This window comes from Chiloscyllium plagiosum, unplaced genomic scaffold (assembly GCF_004010195.1).
Source record: "Chiloscyllium plagiosum isolate BGI_BamShark_2017 unplaced genomic scaffold, ASM401019v2 scaf_11265, whole genome shotgun sequence".
NCBI classification, from domain to species: Eukaryota; Metazoa; Chordata; class Chondrichthyes; order Orectolobiformes; family Hemiscylliidae; genus Chiloscyllium; species Chiloscyllium plagiosum.
In genome coordinates this window covers 8437-19265 of record NW_025212968.1, presented here as the reverse complement: position 1 = coordinate 19265, position 10829 = coordinate 8437, and positions in this window count along the sequence as shown.

The following is a 10829-nucleotide window of genomic DNA, read 5'->3' as shown; positions in this document are numbered from 1 at the left end:
ATATAAACTTACTGAACGTCTGGAGCTGCTATAATTGTGGTTTGACAGCTTTAGGACCAGAATGAAAGCAAATGAAGGAAAGGGGCCGACAGGGGTGCAGCAGGCAGGGCACTCCCCTACTGCATCGGGGGCGCCTGGACCCATTGCTCAAACTCCCAGGGCATACCCTTTGGGTTTAATGGGACAGCATTAGATAAGATTGAAGCAGCGGTGGAACCACTATCTGCCACGCTGGAAAAGCATGGTCAGGAAATTCAAATGTTGGCCCGAATAGAATAGGCAGCGGAGGAGAGGACCGTGGCATCAGGAGGAAGGATCCAAACGCTGGAAGACCAGGTTCGGGTCCTTCAGGAGCAAGTGGACGACCTGGAAAACTAAGTAGAAGAAAAATCTTACAGCTCGTGGGTCTTCCGGAATGCGAGGAAGGCGAAGACCTTATTGGATTCCTGGGGCTGGAGTTGGAGTCGGGTCTGTTGAGTGTGGAGCGGACCCACCGGATCGCAATGTGCAGGTCCAGGTCGGACCTGCAGCCCCGCGTGGTCCTAATGCGCCTTTTGCATTATAAAGAAAAACAGTTAGTGATTGAAACAGCAAGAAGACTGGGAAGAGATCCACAGGCTTTAATGCACAAAGGCTCAAGAATAATATATTTTCAGGACTTCTCAGGAGCCTGGATTAAGAAAAGGGCATTTGATGAAGTTAAGAGAAAATTAATGGATCTGAACATACAATATTCCTTGAGGTCCCTGACCGTATTGCGTTTCACTCATGGAGGTACCGTATATAATTTTGATCCAGCAGAAAAGGCGAAGGACTTTGTGAATTCTCTGAATTAAAGAAATCGAGTCGGGGTGAAGGCGGGAGGGACATCATTACAGACAATGCTACTTTTTTGCCCCTTTTTTGTGGTTATCGGCTTTATACGTACTGCCTTGACGTAAAACTGGAATTATTTAGTATATCGGTCAGTTAGGTATTGTGTGGGGCCTTTTCTTTTACTGCTGTCCTTTTGTTTTTGGATTGGGGGTGGCTATACCTGTGCTTAAGATGTATGGAGAAGGGGTGTGGGGAGATGGGCAACCATTGTTAACTCTCAGAATGTAAATAACATGCTTTTTTCAATATGTGAATTGCCTGGAGTTTGGGGCACAGCCTCAGTGGGAAGGAGCCAGGATTGTGGCAATGGTGGGGTTGGGGCGGGGGGAGACATCTCTACATATTTGGGGGTTATTTGAGCATTTGCTTAAGTTATATGTGGTGGTTAGATTTTTATTTATAGTAGTTTTTAATAGGAACAGTTTTTAGACTTTATAGAGCTAATGTCTTTGTTGCTCACCGCACCTCAGATATGCTTCCTTCTCTTGGGAAACCATGGGCTGCCCTGGATGGCCATGTCTACTGATTCGTTCAGGCGGTGCACCTGGAATGTAAAAGGGAGTCATTCTTCCATTAAAAAGAAAGAAGGTGCTGTCAAGCCTCAGGGAGGGAAGGGTGGACACATTTAACTGATAAGGAACATCTGAAACTGCAGCAAGGAGGTTATGATAGGGTATTCTTCTCCCACTTTAGCTCCAAGTGTAGAGGAGTGGCTATACTGGTAAGAAGTAACCTCTCTTTCCAGGTAATTGAGCAAATTAAGGACAAGCATGGACTGTCCGTTATTCTTAAAGCTCTAATACATGGAGAAGAGTATGGCATCCTGAATGTGTATTGTCCCCCCCACCCCCGGTGCACCCTCTTAAATTTCTAATTGATGCAGTTGCTAAATTAGTGAGTCTTGGGGTACGCCGCATGGTCATTGGAGGGGATTTTAATCGCCTAATAGATCCCGAGGTAGACCGGGTGCCAAGGGGCCAGGCAGGTACACCTGCTCAATCTGAGCAGTTGGTCGACATGTGCGAGGAGTTGGGATTAGTGGATGTGTGGAGGCATCTCCACCCTAATGGAAGAGACTTTACTTTCTCTTCCAACCCACATAAGTACCACATGGGAACTGACACTTTTTAATGCCATTGGATTGCTTGGACAGAACATTGGCTTGTGAAATAGCTGTCTCGGACCATGTGCCAGTGTATTTAGATGGTAAAATCAAGAGTGGAGGAATGGATGCACAGCACTGGTGCATGGACCCATTCCTGTTAAGGGAGAGCAAATTTGTTGAGTTCATCACAAGAGTTCAGAGCCTTCTGGGATATCAACTCGGGTACGGCCAGTAATCCGGAAATACTGTAGGAGGCCACTAAGGCATATTTATGATGCCTGATTATTTTTTATTTAACGACTAGAAGGACGCAGAGAAAGGAGCAACAGTAGAAGTTGGAGACCCGTCTGCAGATAGCTGAGGAAGTATATTATAATAGGCCTTCACTGGTCAAGCTGCAGCTCTCTGGGCTGCTCCCAACTCATTGCACACACTGGGAAAGAAAATGTCTGCTTTGCTCAACAAAGACTGTTTGAATTTGGAGATAAGCCAGGTAGATATCTGGCTAGAAAGAAAAATGCTTCCCAATCTATTATGTCTGTTAGAGAGAAGGCTGGCACAGTTACCCGTGAGTTAAAGAAGATGAATGTTAGATTTAGGGAATACTTTGCAGAGTTATATCAGTCGGAGGGAGATGAACACAGTGCAGCGAGAATGCAGGCCTTTTTTGAGATCCTGCACCTCCCTAGTATAAACGCGGAACAGGTTTCCTGTTGAATGGGCCTATGACGATACAGGAGATGCAGGATGCAATAAAGCATCTCCAGGGTGGCAAAGCACCGCGGTCAGATGGATTCCCAAGTGAATTCTATAAGGAATTCACTTGGTGGAGCCATCTCTGGGAATGTATAGCTATTCATATGCACAGGATTATCTTCCGCCATCTCTTAGGGAGGCTAATATCTCCCTCTTTTTAAAGAAGGGGAAAGAGCCCGAAGAATGTGCTTCATACAGACCTGTTTCACTGTTGAATGTAGATTTTAAAATTCTACCCAAGACACTGGCCCTGAGCGAAGAATGTGCTTCATACAGACCCATTTCACTGTTGAATGTAGATTTTAAAATTCTACCCAAGACGCTGGCCCTGACGTTGGAAAAGGTGTTGTTCTGTATTGTGAAAGAAGATCAGATGGGTTTTGTTAAGGGCCGTAGCTCCTCCAACAATATCAGGAGTGTACTGAACATGGTGCAGGTATGCCAGCAAAGGTTGATCCTGGGTTCGGTGACCTCCCTAGATGCAGAAAAGGCATTTGACCAGATAGAATGGCTGTACCTGCTTGGGGTCCTCAAGCGCTTTGGTCTGGGTACAACCTTTGCTCGGTGGGTGGTGGTGTTGTATAATGATCCTAAAGCAGCAGTCATCACAAATGGCACTAAGTCAGATAACTTTAATACAGGAAGAGGTAGTCAACAGGGGTGTCCTCTTTCACCACTGCTATTTACCTTGCCAATTGAGCCATTAGCTGAGGCTATCAGAAGGGATCCTGAAATAGTGGCGCCAGGAGTGGGAATGGGGGAACATAAGATTACCCTATATGCTGATGATGTCCTTTTGCTGTTGGCCAATCTGGAGGAGTCCGTTCCTCGACTGATTCAAACAATTAATTTATTTGACTGTTTTTGTGGGCTGCAGGATCAACTTTACAAAATCAGAAGCCATGCCGATGTGGGGGGAGAATTAGTGGAGGTGCCTGATCTGAAGGATGGAATGCAGTTCCTATTTAGATGGTCGTCCAAAGGGTTTTTGTATTTGGAAATTTTTATTACCCCTGCCTTCCACCAGCTGTATAAAGCTAACTATGTACAATTACTGGAGAGGATAAAGCAGGATTTGCAGCGGTGGGACGGATTACCATTATCATGGTTAGGGCGAATAGCTCTGATTAAAATGAATGTTCTTCCTCTTGTGTTGTACCCCATGAGAATGCTCCTGTTGTTGCTACCCAGATGAGTATTAGTGAGGTTCAATGGTTGGCTAGGTTCTTTTATTTGGTGTCGCAGCCTCCCCCTAATTAAGTTTAGCAAATTGCAGCTCTGACAGGGTGAGGAGGAGTGGACCTTTTGGACTTGGAGATATCAAATAAGCACTTTCTTAGCATATGTGTGTGACTGGGAACGAGGGGACTCGGTTCGATTTTGCTTGATGTTGAAGCATTGCAGTCGAGATGTCCCCTAGTTAATCTATTATTCATTGATAAGATGAAATCCGAGACTGAGCAGTGTAAGAGTACAATCATTTTAAATCCAGTGAAAGCCTGGAGGATAATGAGGCAAGACAAGGGCAATTGGCTGAAGACCTCACTGATTACCCCACTGGTGGCACCCCAAGGATTTAAACCTGGGGCAATGGACTCCGGCTTTAAGTCATGGGAGAAGAAGGGAATCTCCTGTAGGGAAAATTTATTCGAGGGTTACGTCTTGATGTCATTTAGCCAGCTAAGTCAGAAATATGCATTGTCTAATAGGGACCTTTTCCGGTACTTTCAGCTAAGGGATTATATACAGAGGAAGACCACCCTCCTGGCTCAGCATTACAGGTCAAATGTGGAATAAAGAGTACTCTGCTGTACAGGCGCTCTTTCAATTAGTACGTTGTATCATTTACAGAAGGGATGTACCTTAGGGGATGTGGAGGGACTCTCTAGGATGTGGAATCGGGAGCTAGGATAAGATATTTCATTGTAAGTATGGCAAGATATATGGGAAAATATAAGGAAAACTTCAATATGTAACAAAGCACAGGACATGCAGTTGAAGATTTTACACAGGGCTTATGTGGTGCCAGAGAGGCGAGCTAAGTTCAAGAGAGGCGTATCACCAGGGTGTCCCAAATGTAAAATTAGTATAGGCACTCACACACTGCTATTGGTCATGTTGTAAGATCCAGGGATGCTGGAGTGCGATAGTAAAGGAGCTGAAGGACATCCTGGGGTATTGAAGTTAAAGTGAATCCGGTATTTCTTCTTCTGGGGTTGCCAAATTTGCCTTCTCTCGGAGAACACAGGAACAGACTGTAACATTCTTATGCACTGTGCAAGGAAGAACATTTTAATTAATTGGACGTTGGAAAAAAACCCCAGGGCTTATGTGGTGGCATATGCTGGTGATGGAGCATCCCCCAAGATGACCTCACAAATATGGTGCACCACCAAACAGTAGTTTTACAAGACGTGGCAGCCCTTTCTAAATTATATTGATGCAGACTGATCAGCAATATTAATTAGAGCCGTGGTATTACTGTGGGAATCAGTCTGGGCGCTCATGGGGCCCTGGGAGGGCAAGGCTGGGTGAAAGGAATACAGGTGCAATAACTGGTGCTCCCATGGATAGGAGCCTTAATGGAGGTGTGGTGAATGAAATAAAATAAAGTAATGTGATAGAAATCAAATTAACTTAAATTATGTTTAATTTTATTTTTATTCAATTTGATTGTAGTTTAGTTTAAGCTAAGTTTGTTCTAGTAGAATAATAGGTAGCTCATTATTAATAGTATTATAATATGACATTGTTGTACTGCTATTTTTCTGTATTTTGTTATTGTTCTTTTTTTGTATATAGTGGTGTTGTGAGAGATTTGAAAAAGTTTCTAATAATTTTTTTTTCAAAATTTCTTGCCTTCCCCCAAAACTATTTTTGACATTCAAAAGTCAGATGAACTCAGCTTTGAATATATTCAATATCTCCCTAACTGCAGGAAGGCACCCCCACTTTGAACTCAATTCCTCTTGCTAATATACCACTTGCCTTGCTGATTGCTTGCTGCACCTATGTGACAACTGGCATTGACTGGAGTAGAAAGCCTGAGCAGAAGGTAGCTGAGGCACGTTTGTACATCCACACATCATTCCTGATGAAGGGCTTTTGCCCAAAACGTTGACTGTTCTGCACCTCGGATGCTGTCTGACCATCTGTGCTTTTCCAGCGCCACAACTTTCGACTCTGATTTTCAGTATTTGTAGTCCTCACTGACTCCACATCCCAATATATCACCATTTAAACAATGTACCTCCTTTCTGTTTTTATTTCATAGGAAAGCCTATAACTTCACACTGCGTTACTACATTTACCATGTGTTTGCCAATTAAGACACATACCTGAACCAACTTTGCTGCAAGTCAAGAACTGAACACCAGAGTGAAAAAATAAAATGGAAAAGGGGGTGAGAAGAGTGTGTTGTACTCACAGATGTTGGACAGAGGAAAGAAGTTGCAGTCTGGGATGAAGTTAAATCTTCATTCATAGAGAGAGGAGCAGCAACACCTTCACAAGCGCATGGTCCAACTTCCGCATTCCGACAATAGGAGGGGGGAGGCTCTCAATGGCAGGAGGACCACACTCCTTCCCGTCCTTCAGAGCTTCCCATTGGTCGTTCAGAAGAATGTTGCGAGCCGTTTCCGTTGACAGTAAAGAGCATGTGCAGTATTTTGCTGACACCAGCATACATGCGCAATGCTTCCTGACATCGAGAAGCATGCGCAGTATGCCCAGTGGAGATGCTGGTCCAACTGCCAATCGGAGAGAAAAAAAGGCTGGAGCCACACTTTTGTTTTCCTGGGGCTCAACAGTTTATCCCTTTTGCATTTTGTCTGGCTGCTCAATTTTTGAATGTCTTTTCCCTAGAGTCGAGGAAATCCAATACTGGAGGGGCATAGGTTTAGGGTGAGAGGGGAAAGGTTTAAATGGGACCGAACTGGTAACATTTTCATGCAGAGCGTGGTTTATGTATGGAATGAGCTGCCAGAGACAGTGGTCGAGGCTGGAACAATTACAACATTTAAAAGGCATCTGGATGGGTATATGAATAGGAAGGGTTGAGAGAGATATGGGCCAAATGGTGGCAAATGGATCACCAGATTAATTTAGAATATGTGGTTGGCATGCACCGAAAGGTTTGTTTCCCTGCTCTGCAACTCTATGACTCTATTTCTAATTAATCTGAACCAACTTCACAAGACGAGGAATTGGCCATTCCATCCTCACAGCCTGTCCTCAACTGTGGCCTAATTGCTCAGATTTCAATGCAAGTTTCAGAAAAATGTCTGGAGCTTTTTTTAAAAATAACTGACTTTGCTTTCAACCTTTACTTATGTTTTTGAAAATATCTTTTTAGCGATTCTCAATGTTAAAGATCAGCCATTTCTCACACCACCCCCTCCCATCTCCCAGGTAGAGTCATCACTATCCGCTCTCTCTCTATCCTTAGAAGGGCTAATACAGTGATCAAAGAGGGCTCGAGGCACAAGAAAGGATGAGAGTGGGGGTGCGGGTAGAGAAATTGGACGGGAAACAGAGGCTAGGGGGAATGGAGAGAGAGAAATGGACACGGGGACTGAGCATTGGAGTTAAAGAAACCCTGGGGGTGCACAGGATGGGCGGGCAGAGCGTTTGTCAGAGAGAGAGAATGGGGGTGCAGAGTGTGGAGGGAGAGAATGGAAGAGGGTGAGGGAGAAAGAGAGCAACAATGAATGTTAGGAGAGGGTGGGGTTGGATGGAGAGGATGGCATGTGTGTGAGAGGGGGGAAGCTAGGGATAGCGAGAGAGAATAGACAGGGGGCCCTGTGGGCATGATTGGGTCTTGATTGAATGGGGAGTTGGTGAATGCGTCCCACCCACTCCCAGCATCCCCTTCTTTGCAAATGTGCAGTGCAGATTTTTGTGAATGACACGAGAATCTGGAGCGTGAGCGCAATTACCCTCAGATCCTGGCATCAGCAAACCACTGCCTTTCTGTTTTAAAAACTAAATAAAGATGTGGGCAATATACTGGGAATGGCAAGAAGTGACTAAGAAACTGAACCGAGAGTCAGCGCTTTCCGGTGAGGGGAGCTGGGCAAAATCAGTAGGATGGAAGGATGAATTCGAGTTGGAATCCATTGAAAGGTGGAGGAAATGGGAGACAGAGATTTCGAGTAGGAGATAGGGAAGGCTGTTCGGTACAAACGTTTCGGTACAAACTAGAATTCTCCTATCCTATTTCCTGCCCTGCACTGACAGCACTGATCTGTTTTCTCAAGGTATTAGCAGAGGAGGATTTGCTGTTCAGGCGTGCACAAGAAATTTACTCAGGGCCTGAATATCAGCAGCGTTTGAATCCAGGAGGGGAAGTTATTTCAAACATCAACGTGACTTGAGAAGCCCCGTGATTACACGCAGCCTGCGTGGGAGTGTTCCAGGGTTCTGGCTGTGCAGAGAACTTTAACTCTGTAGCGAAATGTGGATTAGTGTTCTCGCTGTAGAGAGCCCTTCTTTGGATTGTTGAAGCTGCTGAGACGCAATGACCCCTGTACCGTGGAAACTCTGTGGAAGCAAATTCAATTCCCCAAACGGGCTGGAGTGTCACCAGGACTGGCAATAAGCCAATCGATTCCTTCAATCCTGGAATGAAGTCAATCGATTCCTTCAATCCAAGACTGTAGGTGGTGCGGCAGCAGCTCAGTGGTTAGCACCGCTGCCTCACAGTGCCAGGGACCTGAGTTCGATCCCACCCTCAGGGTGATTGTCTGTGTGGAGTTTGCACTCTCCCCCCCCCCCCACCCCCCCATCTCTGGGTGCTCTGATTTCTTCCCAAGGTGTGCAGCTTAGAGTGGATTGGGTGTTCTAAATTCAGGGATTTGCTGTGGAGGTTATTGTTTGGGATGGTCTAAGGGTGGGGGGGTGGTGGTCAGTATGGATTGATGGGCCCAAGGGCCTGTTTCCACAGTGTCGGGGGTTTGATGATTTCCCCCAACGTGTCTGCAGCCTGGCTTCCAGCTGCATCTCTCTGAGCCGAAGTTTCTCCAGCATGTGTTTTCCCGAGTTTCCAGCACCCAAAACCTCCCACCTTCTGCATATCGAAAGACAAGTCCCACCCTGCCCCCTCCAATGTGTGCTATGTAACTGCTTATTCAGTTTTAGTGGCCCAGCAGAGGCTGGTAGCCAAGTTCGGAACAGAAGAGGATGGCATCAACCAGGACCTTGGGTTCATGTCACATGACAGGTAACCCCACTTCAATGTCACGCTCTCTCACACCCACACAAAGCACATACACTCACATTCACACAGATCCCTCTCTCAGACACACACACATATACACCCTCTCACAGGCTGATACTCTATCACTCACACATACTCTCATGCATGCTCACTTACATATAAGGCTTAGGTGTGATTTTGTATTTGCAGATACATTGTGCGCTTTTTGAGCCAAATACAATCTACAGGCAGTCAATCCATGTGAGATTTTATAAATTCCTATTTTGGAAATAGAACCAGTCTCACTCAAGATTGGGATACAGACCTTAAGTTGTCTCGAGAATGTGTCTTCAAACAAGTTCTGGGATTTACATATTAATGAACCAAAACCTGCAACCCATTCTAAAAGATGAAAGAATTCACAACAATCTAAGTTTGTTCAATATATCATTTCTGTTGCATGTAACTGCGATCTTTTGCTATAAATTTTCCTATGATCCTGCGCCACAAACACCTGATGAAGGAGCAGTGTTCCGAAAGTTAGTGCTTCCAAATAAACATGTTGGACTTGGAGATCAGAACTGCACACAGTACTCCAGGTGTGGTCTCACCAGGGCCCTGTACAGCTGCAGAAGAACGTCTTTGCTTCTTTACTCAAACCTTCCTTTTATGAAGGCCAGCATGCTATTAGCTTTCTTCACTACCTGCTGTACCTGCATGCTTGCCTTCATTGACTGGTGTACAAGAACACCCAGATCTCTTTGTACTGTCCCTTTACCTAAATTGATTCCATTTAGGTAGTAATCTGCCTTCCTGTTCTTGCCACCAAAGTGGATAACCATACATTTATCCACATTAAACTGCATCTGCCATGCATCTGTCCACTCACCTAACCTGTCCAGGTCACCCTGTAATCTCCTGACATCCTCCTCACATTTCACCCTGCCACCCAGTTTTGTATCATCAGCAAATTTGCTAATATTACTATTAATACCATCTTCTATATCATTAATATATGTTGTAAAAAGCTGCAGTCCTAGCATTGATCCCTGCTGTACCCCACTGGTTACCGCCTGCCATTCCGAAAGGGATCGTTTGTCACTCCTCTTTGTTTCCTGTCAGCCAATCAATTTTCAATCCAAGTCAGTACTTTGCCCCCAATACCATGCGCCCTAATTTCGCTCACTAACCTCCTATGTGGGACTTTATCAAAGGCTTTCTGAAAGTCCAGGTACACTACATCTACTGGATCTCCCTTGACCATCTTCAGAGTTACGTCCTCAAAAAATTCCAGAACTCGCTGGTGGCTCCGCAGGTGGGAGGAGTGGGTGAAGCCCTTTCCACACTGAGAACAGATGAATGCTCTCTCCATGATATGGACCCTTATGTAGATTACAGTGTAAATGTCTTAGAGTGAACCCCTTCCCGCACACAGAGCATGTGAACGGCCTCTCCCTGGTGTGGATCGGCTGGTGCCTCCACAAGTTGCCCACATAACTGAAGCTCTTCTCGCACTTAGGGCAGGTGAACGGCGCCTCTCCGATATGGACCTACTGGTGGGACAGCAGGGTGTAAGAATCGACAAGTCCCTTCCTACATTCAGAGCAGGTGAACGGCCTCTTCCCCAGGTGAACTCGCTGGCGTTTCGGGAGGTGGGATGCATTGATGAATCGCTGCCCACACAGAGAGCAGAACGGCCTCTCCCTGATGTGAACCTGCTGGTGTGTTTGCAGGTGGGACGACTGAATGAATCATTTCCCACAATGGCGGCAGGTCTCTCTCTGGTGTGAACTCGCTGGTGTGTCTGCAGGCTGCACAGCCAACTGAATCCCTTCCCGCATACTGAGCAGGAGAATGGCGTCTCCCCAGTGAGCACGCATCTGTGGGTGTCTAGCC